Source organism: Lontra canadensis, unplaced genomic scaffold (genome assembly GCF_010015895.1).
Source record: "Lontra canadensis isolate GAN:19392208 unplaced genomic scaffold, GSC_riverotter_1.0 scaffold75, whole genome shotgun sequence".
In the NCBI taxonomy this organism is placed as follows: Eukaryota; Metazoa; Chordata; class Mammalia; order Carnivora; family Mustelidae; genus Lontra; species Lontra canadensis.
The window spans coordinates 8,411,042-8,427,107 of NW_022631069.1; the positions used below are offsets into that span (position 1 = coordinate 8,411,042).

General features: G+C 39.4%; 1 pseudogene; it reads right to left on the bottom strand.

Moving 5' to 3' along the window:
* Positions 1-567: 567 nt before the first annotated feature.
* Positions 568-1,260, bottom strand: LOC116881501 (annotated as a pseudogene).
* Positions 1,261-16,066: the final 14,806 nt, after the last annotated feature.

The following is a 16,066-nucleotide window of genomic DNA, read 5'->3' on the forward strand; positions in this document are numbered from 1 at the left end:
CCCCTGAACAAGTCTAGCTTCTTTCTTTGGGTTAATGGTCTGCAAGTACCTGTCAGCTTCAGCCTCTCGGTGCTTGCCTCTACCTTGGGAGAAGACAGCAAGTGGGCAGGCTAGGTTGGGGCTGTAAGCCCCCTGCTGTCTGCCATCACACCCAAAGCTGAGTATCTTCCCAGTTTAAGCCAATGCTGGCTGAAATCCTTGGACGGATATTTCTGTCTGGACATAATATGTTGCCCTGGTAAGCACCGTGGGTCTCCTAGACCGAGAACAAGATGCTCTTTGTGGCCACTGGAGCTGGGACCTAGGCACTACCCACTGCTGCTTGGCATCTGCCTGAAAACTTAACTGGTCACTGGATAAATGAGGTCCTCTTAAGGGCTGGACTAATTCTGGCAACTAGCCAAAACCTATCACTTTGCCCATGCAAGGTCAGTGAGAAGTCACCTCAGCAGCTGCTCCACAGGCCCTCAAATGACTCTGGTTTTGGTGGCCACCTCCCAAGACATCTGTCCTTGCCTCCTTCCAGTGCCATTGTAACACACAACAGGTCAATGGCTGCAGCTAAGCTCAGGGGATACCCTCTTTCCTCTGACAGCATTGTGAGGGAGGTGGGGACCAGTCATAGATGTCAGAGAGCCACAGCTGCACCTCCTGCTTGTACAGGTAAGCCTCTTGTGTCAGTGTGTCATGCTTCTCCAGCATGTTCTCTAGGCTTTGCTTATGTGTCACCAGGTACTGGTTGTTACAGCCACAATACTTGTACTTGCTGTGGGAGCCTGGGTTGTGCTCATACTATATGTTCACAGACACCAGCCAGGCACCTGGGAACACCTAGATACTGTGTCACATGCACAAGTGTGGCTGAGATGCAGGTAATGCATCAGGTTGCTTGAGAATACATAGCCACCCCCCAGCACGTATGGTAGCTAGTAGTTGCAGAGCAGCCAGGTGGCCTCACACTAATACCCCTGGACTTTACATGGATTTGGCCTGAAAAGCAGCCTAGGTAGAGGTGGCTGCAATGCACAGGGTCACACATGTGCAGCTTGGCCAGCAGCCGGTCCAGCTGCAGGAACAAGTCCACATTGAGCACAGGCTTGAAGGCCATGTGCTTGGCCAGCTTGCCAGTACCTTGGCTGTGAGGTTCTTGTACGCATTGTGCATTGTGGGCAGCAGCAGCAGGTCACCATGCTGTGCCTGCTCATGCCCTAGGCATATAGTTCCCCAGCGCCCAGGCTGCCTGTGCCCACCATGAAGCATGCCTACACATCATCCCAGCTGCCTTGCCATGCCACCACCAGCCAACCAAGCCCAGTGCCATCTGGTCCCACCACGCAAGCCACAGCAGCTTCATGATGCACATGTGGGAAGCACCCAAGACCCTAAGGCCAGTGGGAGGGCCATGTCCACCGGATGTGGAAGCAGAGGGCCAGGGAAAAGCTAGTATATAGGAGCTCTAGAAATCAGCCCTACTCACCCTTCAGCCCCGTTTCCAAAAGCTTGTTGTTTCGCATTTAGATTAGTTATTTGGATCAGTTCCGTACATTCCATATTTTTTGTTGTATGGAGCCAACAAAATCTTTGGTAAGCATCATAGTCAGCTAGTGACCGGTAGAAACTTTCTTAAATCCCTTGAAGCAAAAAAATCTTCCACCATTTGCAAAGAGGCTCTGTGTATATATGTTGCAGTATGCCTTCAGTGTTCTAATAGTTTATAGTTCTTTCTTAGCTTTCGTTTCCTGCTTGTGCAATAACTCAGAGTCTCCATAGGGGAAAGATTAAGGTCTTTTAAATGATCTTCTTGAGTGCCCATCTATCCTTGCCCATGATTTCTACCATCTAGATCTCTAGGAATAGGGTGTAACCTTTCAAAGCCATTTATGAACATTTATTCCCTTGATCTTCCCATGTAATTTTCTTAGCCATCTTTCTTTGCCCTAACTAGTTTTTCTACCTGAGGCAGCTGCAATTTTATACAATTGCTATTATTTGGTTTTGAGTAACAACCAGATGTTTCCTCACTGTGTGAACTCTGAGTCAGTTGAAAGCCCTGTGAATGGGCATTTCCAGCAGCTTCCAGTCAGGTCAAATAGTGACAGTTCTCTGGCAGTGGCTTTTTTGGAAGCTTCCCAACCTATTGTCCCTTCAGTAGCTACTATGCTGCCAGGGTTTTGTTTTGTTTTGTTTTGTTTCATTTTTAGCTACTCTTGCTCTCAGACCTCTCGTTTTTAAGACTACCACTGACCTGTGGAGGTGAATAGGATCAGAGAATCCTCAGAGCTCACTATTCTCACAGAGATTTAATTGTTGCTCCTGAAGAAATGCTCTCCAGTTTGTTGCACCTTTGGGTAATTTCCAAAGTTTTGAAAAAGCTGATGTTGGCCACTTTGCCGGTGTTCCCTCTATGTCTGTCTTTCTGTCTCTCTCTTTCTCTCTCTCTGTCTCTCTTATAAAGGAGTGGATATAAGAAGTCCTTACTTGACCATTCCAGAAGTGTTCTCTAAGACATTTTTTAGTAAAATATTTAGGTTTGAGAATGTTAAATGAAAATACTCTGTCAACACAAGATTCTTACTAGCCCCACAATCAGGTGAACCATTTCAAATAAATCTCTATTTCAAGAATTTAGTTTTGGGGGGCACCTGGGTGGCTCAGTGGGTTAAGCCTCTGCCTTCGGCTCGGGTCATGATCCCGGGGTCCTGGGATCGAGCCCCGCGTCGGGCTCTCTGCTCAGCGGGGAGCCTGCTTCCTCCTCTCTCTCTGCCCGCCTCTCTGCCTGCTTGTGATCTATGTCTGTCAAATAAATAAATAAAATCTTAAAAAAAAAAAGAATTTAGTTTTGGAAGCAGAGGGTAAGAAAACAAGTCTTGCCTATAAAAAATATGAAAAGAATACATCACGTATATCTGGTCTAGATATTTTTAACATAAGTTCCAAAGAAATTCAGTGAAAAAAAAAACACACCATAGTTTTTTAATCAAATAGCGCCATTGGGGGGGGGGGACATAGTTTTTTAATCAAATAGCGCCAGTTTTTTGACCAAACACTAATCCAGATGTTGGTGTGAAGATACTGTTTTAGATATGATTAACTTTTGTTTTGTTTTGGTTTGATTTTGTTTTTGTTTTCAAATATTTCTTTGTTTTTAATTTAATTTTATTTTTTCATTGTTCCAAGATTCATTGTTTATGCACCACACCCAGTGCTCCATGCAATGCATACCCTCCTTAACACCCATCACCAGGCTCACCTAACCCTCTACCCCACCTCCCTCCAAAACTTGCAGTTTGTTTCACAGAGTTCACACTCTCTCAAGGTTCATCTCCCCATCTGATTTCCCCCAATTCACTTTTCCTTTCCTTCTAATGTCCTCAGTGTTATTCCTTATGCTCCACAAGTAAGTGAAACCATATAATTGACTCTCTCTGCTTGACATAATTCACTCAGCATAATCTCCTCCAGTCCCATCCATGTTGACACAAAAGTTGGGTATTCATCCTTTTTAAAAAATTTTTATTTGTTTTTTTTTTTTTATTTCTTTTCAGCATTCCAGAATTCATTGTTTATGCACCACACGCAGTGCTCCATGCGATACATGCCCTCCATAATACCCACTACCAGGCTCACCCAACCTCCTACCCCACTCCCCTCCAAACCCTCGTTTACTTCCTCAGAGTCCACAGTCTCTCATGCTTCATCTCCCCCTCCAATTTCCCCCAACTCCCTTCTCTGCTTCATCTCCCCATGTCCTCCATGTTATTCCTTATGTTCTACAAATAAGCAAAACATATGATAATTGACTCTCTGCTTGACTTATTTCACTCAGCATAATCTATTCCAGTCCCATCCACGTTGATACACAAGTTGGGTATTCATCCTTTCAGATGGAAGCATTATACTCCATAGTATATATGGAACACATCTTCTTTATCCATTCATCTGTTGAAGGGCATCTTGGTTCTTGCCACAGTTTGGCGACCGTGGCCATTGCTGCTATGAACATTGGGGTACAGGTGGCTCTTCATTTCACTATATCTGTATCTTTGGGGTAAATACCCAGTAGTGCAATTGCAGGGTCATAGGGAAGCTCTATTTTTAATTTCTTAAGGAATCTCCACCCTGTTATCCAAAGTGACTGCACCAATTTGCATTCCCACCAACAGTGTAAGAGGGTTCCCCTTATCCACAACCTCTCCAACACTTGTTTACTGTCATGTTAGTTTTGGCCATTCTAACTGGTGTAAGGTGGTATCTCAGTGTGGTTTTGATCTGAATCTCCCTGATGGCTAGTGATGATGAACATTTTTTCATGTGTCTGTTAGTCATTTGTATGTCTTCCTTGGAGAAGTGTCTGTTCATGTATTTTGCCCATTTTTTGACATGATTATCTGTTTTGTGTGTGTTGAGTTTGAGGAGTTCTTTACAGATCTTGGATATCAGCCCTTTGTTCATACCGTCATTTGCAAATATCTTCTCCCATTCCGTGGTTGCCTCTTTGTTTTGTTGACTGTTTCCTTTGCTGTGCAGAAGCTTTTGATCTTGATGAAGTCCCAAAAGTTCATTTTCACTTTTGTTTCCTTTACCTTTGGAGACATATCTTGAAAGAAGTTGCTGTGGCTGATGTCAAAGAGGTTACTGCCTATGTTCTCCTCTAGGATTCTGATGGATTCCTGCCTCACATTATGGTCTTTTATCCATTTTGAGTTTATCTTTGTGTATGGTGTAAGCGAATGGTTGAGTTTCATCCTTTGACACATAGCTGTCCAATTTTCCCAGCACCATTTATTGAAGAGACTGTCTTTTTTCCACTGTATATTTTTTCCTGCTTTGTCGAAGATTAGTTGACCATAAATTTGAGGGTCCATATCTGGGCTCTCTACTCTGTTTCACTGGTCTATGTGTCTGTTTTTGTGCCAGTACCATGCGGTCTTGGTGATCACAGCTTTGTAGTAAAGCTTGAAATCAGGCAACATGAAGCCCCCAGTTTTGTTTTTCTTTTTCAACATTTCCTTAGCAATTCGGGGTCTCTTCTGATTCCATACAAATTTTAGGATTGTTTGCTCCAGCTCTTTGAAAAATGCTGGTGCAATTTTGATCAGAATGACATTGAAAGTATAGATTGCTCTTGGCAGTATAGACATTTAAACAATGTTTATCCTTCCTATCCATGAGCATGGAATGGTCTTCCATCATTTTGTGTCTTCAATTTCTTTCATGAGTGTTCTGTAGTTCCTTGAGTACAGATCCTTTACCTCTTTGATTAGGTTTATTTCCAGGTTATCTTATGGTTCTTGGTGCTATAGTAAATGGAATTCTCTAATTTCTCTTTCTGTATTTCATTGTTAGTGTATAAGAAAGCCACTGATTTCTGTACATTGATTTTGTATCCTGCCACATTACTGAATTGCTGAATGAGTTGTAGTAGTTCAGGGGTGGAGTCTTTTGGGTTTTCCATATAAAGTGTCATGTCATCTGCAAAGAGAGAGTTTTACTGCTTCATTGCCAATTTGGATACCTTTTATTTCTCTTTGTTGTCTGATTGCTGTTGCTAGGACTTCTAATACTATGTTGAGGAAGAGTGGTGAGAGTGGGCATCCTTGTCGTGTTCCTGATCTCAAAGGGAAGGCTGTCAGCTTTTCCCCATTGAGGATGATATTATCCTGATCCCCAAACCAGGCAAAGACCCCACCAAAAAGGAGAATTTCAGACCAATATCCCAGATGAATATGGATGCCAAGACTCTCAACAAGATCCTAGCTAATAGGATCCAACAGTACATTAAAAAGATTATCCACCATGACCAGGTGGGATTTACCCCTGGGTTGCAAGGGTGGTTCAACATTTGCAAATCAATCAATGTGATAGAACAAATCAATAAGAGAAGAGATAAAAACCACATGGTCCTCCCAATTGATGCAGAAAAAGCATTTGACAAGATACAGCATCTGTTCCTGATTAAAATGCTTCAAAGTATGGGGATAGAAAGAACTTTCCTCAACTTCATAAAATCTATGAAAAACCCACAGTGAATATCATCCTCAATGTTTTTTATAAATTCAAATTTACAATTACCATAAAGTCAGCTGGATATTTACCCAAAGTAAATGAAAACTTAAGTCCACAAAAACACTTGTATTGGAATTTCATAAAAGCTGTATTAATAATGAGTATAAACTGTTAATAAGGCAAATGTCTGTCAACAGATAAAGGGATGAACACATTATGGAGTATCTGCACAATGGAATGCTAATAAAAAACAAATTGCTGATATATTCAAAGATATAGATGAAATTTTAAAACAGTGTTTGGCTAGACACAAAAGAGTATGTTAATATAATTCCACTCATATGAAATTTTAGAAAAGACAACAAATTATAATTTGTAATTATTTAAGACAAATCCATCTTTGTCTGGATTTGGGTGTTAGGAGATTGGTTGCATAGGGAATTTGGGGAAAACATTGGAACACTTTTACTTCCTAATTCTAGTAGTGTTTACTTTGCTGTATATAGTTTTCAAATCTCATCTAACTCTATACTTATAATGAAAACATTTATTTTATGTGAGTTACACTTCAATAAATTTTATACTAAAATGCATAAATATGTTAAAAGGCATCAAAATTTGCATAGACATTGCCAAATTTGGGAGCCAAACTTTAAAAAGAAGAAATGTTCGAAGAAGCAATCCTGTCATTGGTCCTGCTTTTTCCTCAAATCATAGTAATGGTCCATTCTGAAAGGAGATACTGAGAGGGTACAAAACCAAGCATCACTTTCTGTGGAGTCAAAAGTAGTATATTGACAAATGTTGCAGTATTTGGCCCTAATTAGGAGGTGAGAGCTTGGGAAATAAGCCCACACATTTAGTTGGGACTCTGAAATGAGTGAGGCTGAGGTACATGTAGAATTTCCCTTATTTAGTTTGAAGCCAATCTTCAGATCTTATTATTCTTTGTGGGTTTTTTGGAAGATTTTATTTATTTGACACAGAGAGAGAGAGAGAGAGAGAGATCACAAGCAGGCAGAGAGGCAGGCAGAGAGAGAGGAGGAAGCAGGCTCCCTGCTAACAGAGAGCCCAATGTGGGGCTCGATCCCGGGACCCTGAAATCATGACCTGAGCCGATGGCAGAGGCTTAACCCACTGATCCACCCAGGTGTCCCTAATATTAATCTTTGAATAAGTCATCCTGGTGTGGGATTTCTAGTTCCTTTAGCCTATCTTCCTAACAGAAGCATGAGCAAACCCTGTCTGGAGAAAGGTCACATTATCCAGAGTCTCAAATTATATCTACAGTTTTTCAGATTAAATCTCACAGTAATATATCTGACAAACAAATGAGTATATGGAAGATGGTGGTGGAAGATGGGGGAAATACCAAGTGCCAAGAAAATATTTTTTTAAGAAAATATTTTAGACCACCAAGAATCCAAATAATGGAGTTAACAGGTATGGACTTTAAAACCATACAAAAGGATCAAATGGATTTATTAGATTAAAACATGTAATAACTGAAAATAATATTCACTTAACAGATTAGATGTAGAGGAAAAGAGAATAAGCAAACGGGAAGATTGGTCAGAAGAAAATATTACAGTGATGTCACTATAAGAAGCAAATAGGTGGATATTAATAGAAGGACCATAGGAGATATGTTGGTTATAGTGAGAAATACTGATTGAAGAAGATGGTGGAGAGAAAACGGGCTGAACAGTACTTTAAGAAACACTGGTGAAAGAATATTAGAAGATTGAAGAAAGATCAATCTGCAAATTTTAAAAAGCACTATAAATTTACAAAAGTAATTTAAAAGCAAACAAACATGGTACATTATAGCAAAACTAATAAAAATTAATGACAAGGAGAAATCTTCAAAGCACCAAAGAAAAGAAAAATTGTATTTAAAGGGAGAACAAAACATTTACAAGTGACTTCCTAACAGAAATGATGGAAATCAGAATGCAGTGGAGGAATGTATTCAAAGAACTAAAAGAAAAAGAAAACAATTGCCAACATAAGCCTGTTTATCAAGTGAAACTACCAAAATTATGTAAAAATGATGACATTCTATCCTTTCCCCCCCTTCCCATATATTCATTTGTTTTCTTTCTCAAATTCCACATATGAATGAGATCGTATGGTATTTGTCTTTCTCTGACTGACTTACTTCACTTAGCATGATACACTCTAGCTCCTTCCATGTTACTGCAAATGACAAAATTTCATTATTTTTGATTTCTGAGTGCTCTTAATGATAGAGAGCCAACTGAGGGTGGAAGGAGGGAGGTAGGTTGGGTATGGGTTAAATCAGTGATGGGTATTAAAAGGTGTTGTGAATCACTGAATACTACTCCAGAAATCAATATTGCAAAGTATGTTCACTAACAAAATTTAAATAAAATAAATGAAATATTCTTTTATTAGAAATTAAAGAATAAACAGAAAGAATGTATATATAAGTGGGTAATTCTAAATTGCTGTTGATTGAAAACTACTTTTTTAAATATTTTATTTATTTATTTGACAGAGAGAGAGATCATAAGTAGGCAGAGAGGCAGGCAGAGAGAGAGGGGAAGCAGTCTCCCCTCTGAGCAGAGAGCCCAATGCAGAGCTTGATCCCAGGACCCTGAAATCATGACCTGAGCTGAAGGCAGAGACTTAACCCACTGAGCCACCCAGGCACCCCTATTTTTTTTTTTTAACTTTAAAGATTTTATTTATTTATTTGACAGAGAGAGACAGTGAGAGTAGGAACATGATGAGCAGGGAGAGTGGGAGAGGGAAAGCAGGCCTCCTGCTGAGCAGGGAGCCCGATATAGGGCTCCATCCCAGAATGCTGGGATCATGACCTGAGTCGAAGGCAGACACCCAACAACCAAGCCCCCCAGGTGCAACCCCCAATTTTTTTTAAACAAAATAAATGCAAAAAATATTCACAACATGAGTGGTGTGTGAAAGGTCAGTTTTTAAGTTATAAATGTGTCAATTAGATTAGTAACAACAATGAAACTAGGCACCCCTATTTTTTTAATTTTTAAAATTATTTAAAATTAATAGATAATCATAGACTAAAAAGGTTTCAATACCAACATCACAACCCTAAAAAAAAAAAGATAAATAAGTTTTCTGGATGTAATGTATGTAATGTGAAGTAAGACTGTTTGTAATATTTTATTGTGTCTTTGAGGGGGAGGAGAAAGATGGCAGAGGAGTAGGAGACTTAAATATCGTCAGGTCCCAGGAATTCAGCTAGATAGTTAGCAAGCCATTCTAAACACCTGCAAACTCAACAGGAGATGGAAGAAAAGAATTGCAGCAACTCTATGAATGGAAAAGTGGCCACTTTATGAATGGTAAGATGTGTGGAGAAGTGAATCCAAGGTGATATATGGCAAGACAGACTGTGGGGGGAGGGGCCAGCTCCCAGTGAGTGGTGGAACAATGAAGCACAAAATCAGAACTTTTAGAAGTCTACTCCAGTGAGGGATGTCACTCCAGAGGCTAAGCGGGGGGTGAAGCCCTTGCGGGGACTGTGGTCTCAGGACCTGCGGGGTCACAGAAATACCGGGGGTGCCTGAGTGTGGAAGAGCTCCCAGTTATCAGAGAAGGCATGCTGGCTGCAAAGACAGAGCTGAGGAGGGGGCTTTCAGCTCAAGGTTGCCATAATCTGTGATCCCTGGCACAGTTGGGCCACTACTCTTTGAGCAGGGACCCCACCAGTGATAGATCTAGGGAGAACCTCCTCCACCACTGGGAGGAGCAGCATGGGAGTGTGCTGTGGGAATCTGCTGGGTTTGGAAACTCCAAATGGGGACATGTGCCAGAGATAGAAATGCTTGCTCACAGGCTAGGTGAGCACAGAGTATGGCCAGAGACTGGGGAGACAGAAGTGATTGACTGCTTTTCTCTTAGGGCACATTGAACAGTGGGGCCCCAAGCTCGTGGCTCCTCTGGGCAGAAGATTGGGAGGCCGCTATCTTCATTCCCATCCTCCAAACTGGTACAGAAAACTTTCAGGGAACAAAAGCTATGGAGAGCAAATCTGAGCAGATTGCTTAACCTGGCCCCTGACAAGGGTGGTGCAATTCCACCTCGGGCAAAGACATTTGAGAATCACTGCAATGGGCCCTCCCCCAGAAGATCAGCAAGAACATCCGGCCAAGGACAAATTTATCAATCAGTGACAACTGCAAAACTCCACCACTAGGGGAATACAGCACATAGCATTCATGGCTTTTCCCCCATGATTCTTTAGTATTGCAAATATAAATTTTTAAAGTTTTCTTTATTTTTTTCTTTTTCTGTTTTTAAAATTTTTCCTCTTTCCTATTTCAACCAACATCTTATCAATACCTTTTTAAAATCTTTTTTAAATTTTTATTTTTATACTTATAGTATATCCCTTCATTGTATTTAACCTTATTTTTGTATATATATTTTTCTTTCTTTAAAATTCTGGGGTATAGTTTCTTCTAACAGACCAAAATATACCCTAAATCTAGTGTATGGCTTTGTTCTAGCCTCCTGCTTGATCACATTATCTTTTTTTTTTTTTTAATTTTTTTCTTTCTTTCTCAACCAACTTTTTATCAATTCTTTTTTATAAAATCTTTTTAATTTTCATCTTTACAGTCATATCCATCCCTATATCATATTTACCCTTATTTTTGTGTATGTGTGTGTATGTGTGTGTGTGTATATATATATATATATATATATATATATATATAAAATTTTTTTTTCTTTTTAACCCATTTTTGTGTCTCTTCTGATTTGTTTAGTGTATATTTTTCAAGGGTCATTGTTACCCTTTTAGCATTTTGTTCTGTCATTCATCTGTTCTTCTCTGGACAAAATGACAAAGCTGAAAAACTTATCTCAAAAAAGATGAACAAGAGGCAGTACCAAGTGCTAGGGACCTTATCAATATGGACATTAGTAAGATGTCAGAACTAAAGTTCAGAATGATGATTATAAAGATACTAGCTGGTCTTGAAAAAAGCATAGAAGATTCTAGAGAATGAATCCCTTTCTGAAGAAATAAAAGAACTAAAATCTAACAATTGAAATAAAAAAGCTATTAATGAGGTGCAATAAAAACGGAGGCTCTTACTGCTAGGATAAATGAGGCAGAAGAGAGTTAGTGATATAGAAGACCAAATGATGGAGAATAAAGAAGCTGAGAAAGAGAAATAAACTACTACTGATCATGAGGGAAGAATTCAAGAGATAAATGATACCATAAAATGAAACAATATTAGGCTAATTGGAATCCCAAAAGAAGAAAGGAGGGTAGCAGAAGGTATATTAGAGCAAATGATAGTGGAGAACTTCCCTAATTGGGAAAGGAAACCAGCAATAAAATCCAGGAGGCACAGAGACATCCCCTCAAAATCAATAAAAATAGGTAACACCCTGTCATCTAATACTAAAACTTACAAGTCTCAGAGACAAAATCCTGAAAGCGGTCTGTGACAAGAGGTCTGTAACCTACAATGGTAGAAATATTAGATTGGCAGCAGACCTATCTACAGAGACTTGGCAGGCCAGAAACGACTGGCATGATATATTCAGAGCTCTAAATGAGACAAGTACATGGCCAAGAATATTATGTCCATCTAGGCTTCATTGAAAATAGAAGGAGAAATAAAAACCTTCCAGGACAAAAACTAAAAGAATTTACAAACACCAAACCAACCCTACAGGAAATATTGAAAGGAGTACTCTAAGCAAAGAGAGAGCTTAAAAGTAACAGACCAGAAAGGAACAGAGACAATATACAGTAACAGTCACATTACAAGCAATACAATGGCACTAAATTAATATCTTTCAGTAGTTTCCCTGAATGTAAATGGGTTAAATGCCCCAATCAAAAGACAAAGGGTATCAGAATAAATAAAAAAAAAAACAAAAACAGGATGCATTGATAATGCTTTCTGCAAGAGACTCATTTTATTTATTTATTTATTTTTTAATTTCTTTTCAGTGTTCCAGAATTCATTGTTTATGCACTACACCCAGTGCTCCATGACATATGTGCCCTCCATTATACTCACCACCAGGCTCACCCAACCTCCCACTCTCACCCCTCCAAAATCCTCAGATTGTTTTTCAGAGTCCACAGTCTCTCATTGTTTGAAAAGACTCATTTTAGACCCAAAGACACCTCCAGATTTAAAGTGAGGGGGTGCCATTTGCAATGAAGTGGATGGAACTAGAGGATATTATGCTTAGCGAAATAAGTCAATTGGAGAAAGACAACTTTCATATGATATCCCTGATATGAGGAAGTGGAAATGCAATGTGAGGGGTTTGGGGGTTATGAAAAGAATAAATGAAACAAGATGGGCTCGGGAGGGAGACAAACCATAAGAGACTCTTAATCTCACAAAACAAACTGAGGGTTGCCAGGAGGAGGGGGGTAGAGAGAGGGTGGTAGGGTTATGGACACTGGGGAAGGTATGTGCTATGGTGAGTGCTGTGAAGTGTGTAAACCTGGCGATTCGCAGACCTGTACCCCTGGGGCTAATAATACATTATATGTTTATAAAAATTTTTTAAATTATTAAAAAAAATAAAGTGAGGGGGTGAAAAACAATTTACCATGCTAACGGACATCAAATGAAAGCTGAGGTGGCAATCCTTATATCAGACAAATTAGATTTTAAGCCAAAGACAGCAATAAGAGATGAGAAAGGGCACTATATCATACATAAGGGTTCTGTCCAAGAAGAAGGTCTAACAGTTTTAAATATCTATGTCCCTAACATGGGAGCAGCCAATTATATAAACCAATTAATAACAAAATCAAACAAACACATTGACAATATACAATAACAGTAGGGGACTTTAACACCCCCTCAACTGAAATGGACAGATCTAAGCAAAAGATCAAGTAGGAAATAAAGGTTTTAAATGACACAGGGGACCAGATGGGCATCACAGGTATATTCAAAACATTCCAATCCAAAAAAAAAAAAAAAAAAAAAAAACCAAAACAAAACAGAATTCACATTCTTCTCTAGCACACATGGGACATTCTCCAGAATAGATCACATCCTGGGTTACAAATCAGGTCTCAGCTGGTACCAAAGATTGGGATCACTCACTGCATGTTTTCAGGCCACAGTGCTTTGAAATTAGAACTCAGCCACAAGAGGAAAGTTGGGAAGAACTCAAATAGATGGAGGCTAAAGAGCATCCTACTAAAGAATGAATGGGTCAACCAGGAAATTAAGGAATTTTAAAAATTCATGGGAACAAATGAAAATGAAAACACAACTCTTCAAATTTGGGATGCAGCAAAGGCAGTCCTGAGAAGAAAATATATAGCAATACAAACCTTTCTCAAGAAACAAGAAAGGTCTCGAGTACACAACCTAACCCTACACCTAAAGGAGCTGGAGAAAGAACAGGAAAGAAAGCCTAAATGAAGCAAGAGAAGAGAAATAATAAAGATCAGAGCAGAAATCAATGAAATAGAAACCAAAAGAACAGTAGAACAGATTAACCAAACTAGGAGCTGGTTCTTTGAAAGAATTAATAAGATTGATAAACTCCTGGCCAGACATATCAAAAAGAAAAAAAAAAGGACCCAAATTAATAAAATCATGAGTGAAAGAGGAGAGATCACAACTAGCACTAAAGAAATACAAATAATTATAAGAACATATTATGATAACTATATGCCAGCAAATTTGACAATCTGGAAGAAATGGATGCATTCCCAGAGACATATTAGCTACCAAAACTGAACCAGAAAGAAAATAGAAAACCTGAACAAACCCATAACCAGAAAAGAAATTGAAGCAGTTATCAAAAATCTCCCCAAAAGAGCCCATGGCCAGGCAGCTTCCCAGGGGAATTCTACCAAACATTTAAAGAAGAGTTAATATCTATTCTCCTGAAACTGTTCCAAAAAATAGAAATGGAAGGAAAACTTCCAAACTGATACTATGAGGCCAGCATTACCTTTATCCCCAAACCAGACAAAGACTCCATCAAAAAGAAGAACTACAGACCAATATCCCTGATATTATCAATTTGGTAATGAATGTCAGCACCACACTGGTTTTTGCAGGTGGTTGTGTGTTTATGTTGGGAGGTGGGGGTGGGAGTAGGAAATGGCACCTGCCAGGTCCTTTGTTCTGGAGTAGTCTTCCGATGATCTTTGTCCCTCTAGAACATGCTTCCCTCCTATATATGCCAGGCATTTTTCAAACTGCCGCTTCTATGCTGTATCTCTGGGGACTGTTTGTTGTGCTGTCTCTTTAAAGGCAGGGACTCAGTTTCCTCTCACCCCTACCAGCTGTCCCAGAACTGAGACTGCTAATTTTTAAAATTCCTGGTTTTAAGTCCTGTTGGTTTAAGGAGAAATGAAATTCCATCCCTCTGGTTTTCAAAGCCAAATGTTATGGCAATTCATCTTTCCCATGTGGGTTCCCCAGTGTGACAGTCTGTTTCTCTTCCCTCTCTGCAATGGGTCCCTCCCTCCTGCAAATAGTCCTGATGGTCCATTTAGCTCCTTCCTGGGTCTCCACCCTTCCCAACTTTTTCAATGTTGCCTCATCTCTACATTTAGCTGTAGAGTTTGTTCTGCCAGTCTTCAGGTGGCTTTCTGGGTAATTTACACTCATGTGAGTTATCTAGTTGTATCTGTGGGGTGAACTGAGCTTAAGGTCATCCTGCTCTACCACTTTTCTTATCAACTTAGTTTTGTTCATTATTGAAAGTGGGTTATTGAATTCTCCAACTATTACTGTTTGTGTGTATTCTCCCTTTCTTTTTTTGCTTTATATATTTTGGTGTTCTGTGATTGGGTATATGGATGTTTATATTTTTAAAGTATCTTCCTGAGGCACCTGGGTGGCTCAGTGGTTAAGCCTCTGCCCTTGGCTCAGGTTGTGATCTCAGGGTCCTCGGATCAAGCCCTGCGTCAGGCTCTCTGCTCAGCAGGAACCCTGCTTCCTCCTTCTCTCTCTGCCTGCCTCTCTGCCTACTTGTGATCTCTCTGTGCATCAAATAAATAAATAAAGTCTTTTAAAAAAAAATATCTTCCTGATGGATTAACTCCATTGTAATTATAAAATTTCCCTCTTGATAACTTGGTTTTGTGTTAAGGTCTGTTTTAACTTATATTTAGAATAAACATTCCAGCTTTCCTGTGATTGCATAATATATCATTTCCAACACTTTTACTTTCAGTCTCTTGTGTCTTTGTATCTAAAATGCTTCTCTTTAAACAACATAAAGTTGGACCAAGTTTATTTATCCACTTTGAAAGTCTGCCTTTTGATTGTATTATTTATTTTATTCACATTATTGGGATAGTTGGATTTATGTCAGCCATCTTACTTTTGGTTTCCATACATCTCATGTCATGTGTTTCTCTTTTTTTGCATTTTTTAATATTTTTGCATTGTGTGAATATCTTCTAATATAGCAATTTAATATCTCAATAATTTTTCACTATATATGTATATTTTAGAGATTTTATTTATTTGAGAAACAGAGCACTAGCAAGGGGCTCAGCAGAGGGAAAGGGAGAAGCAGACTCCCCACTTAGTAAGGAGCCAGATGCAAGGCTCAATCCCAGGACCTAGGGATCATGATCTTAGCTGAAGGCAGATGCTTAATCGACTGGGCCACCCAGATGCCCCCTTTACTATATTTTTTAAGTTATTCTCTTTGTGGTTGCTCACGGCCTTATCATATATATGATAACTTAATAGAATCAATTTGAGACTTATTCTGGCTTAATTATAGTAATATACAGAGATATTAGTCCTTGTTAAGAGTTGAATTGTGTCCTTCCACCCCCATTCATATGTTGATGTTCTGATACCTTAGAAGGTGACTGTATTTGGAGATAGGGACTTTCAAGAGGTCCCTATCTCTCACCCACTATGGTGCTAATATTCCAATATTCCTGGTGTTCTGTATTTGGAGATAGGGACTTTCAAGAGCTCCCTATCTCTCACCCACTATGGTGCACCCTAATCCAATATTCCTGGTGTTCTTTTTTTTTTTTTTTTCCTGGTGTTCTTATAAGAAGAGGATATTAGTA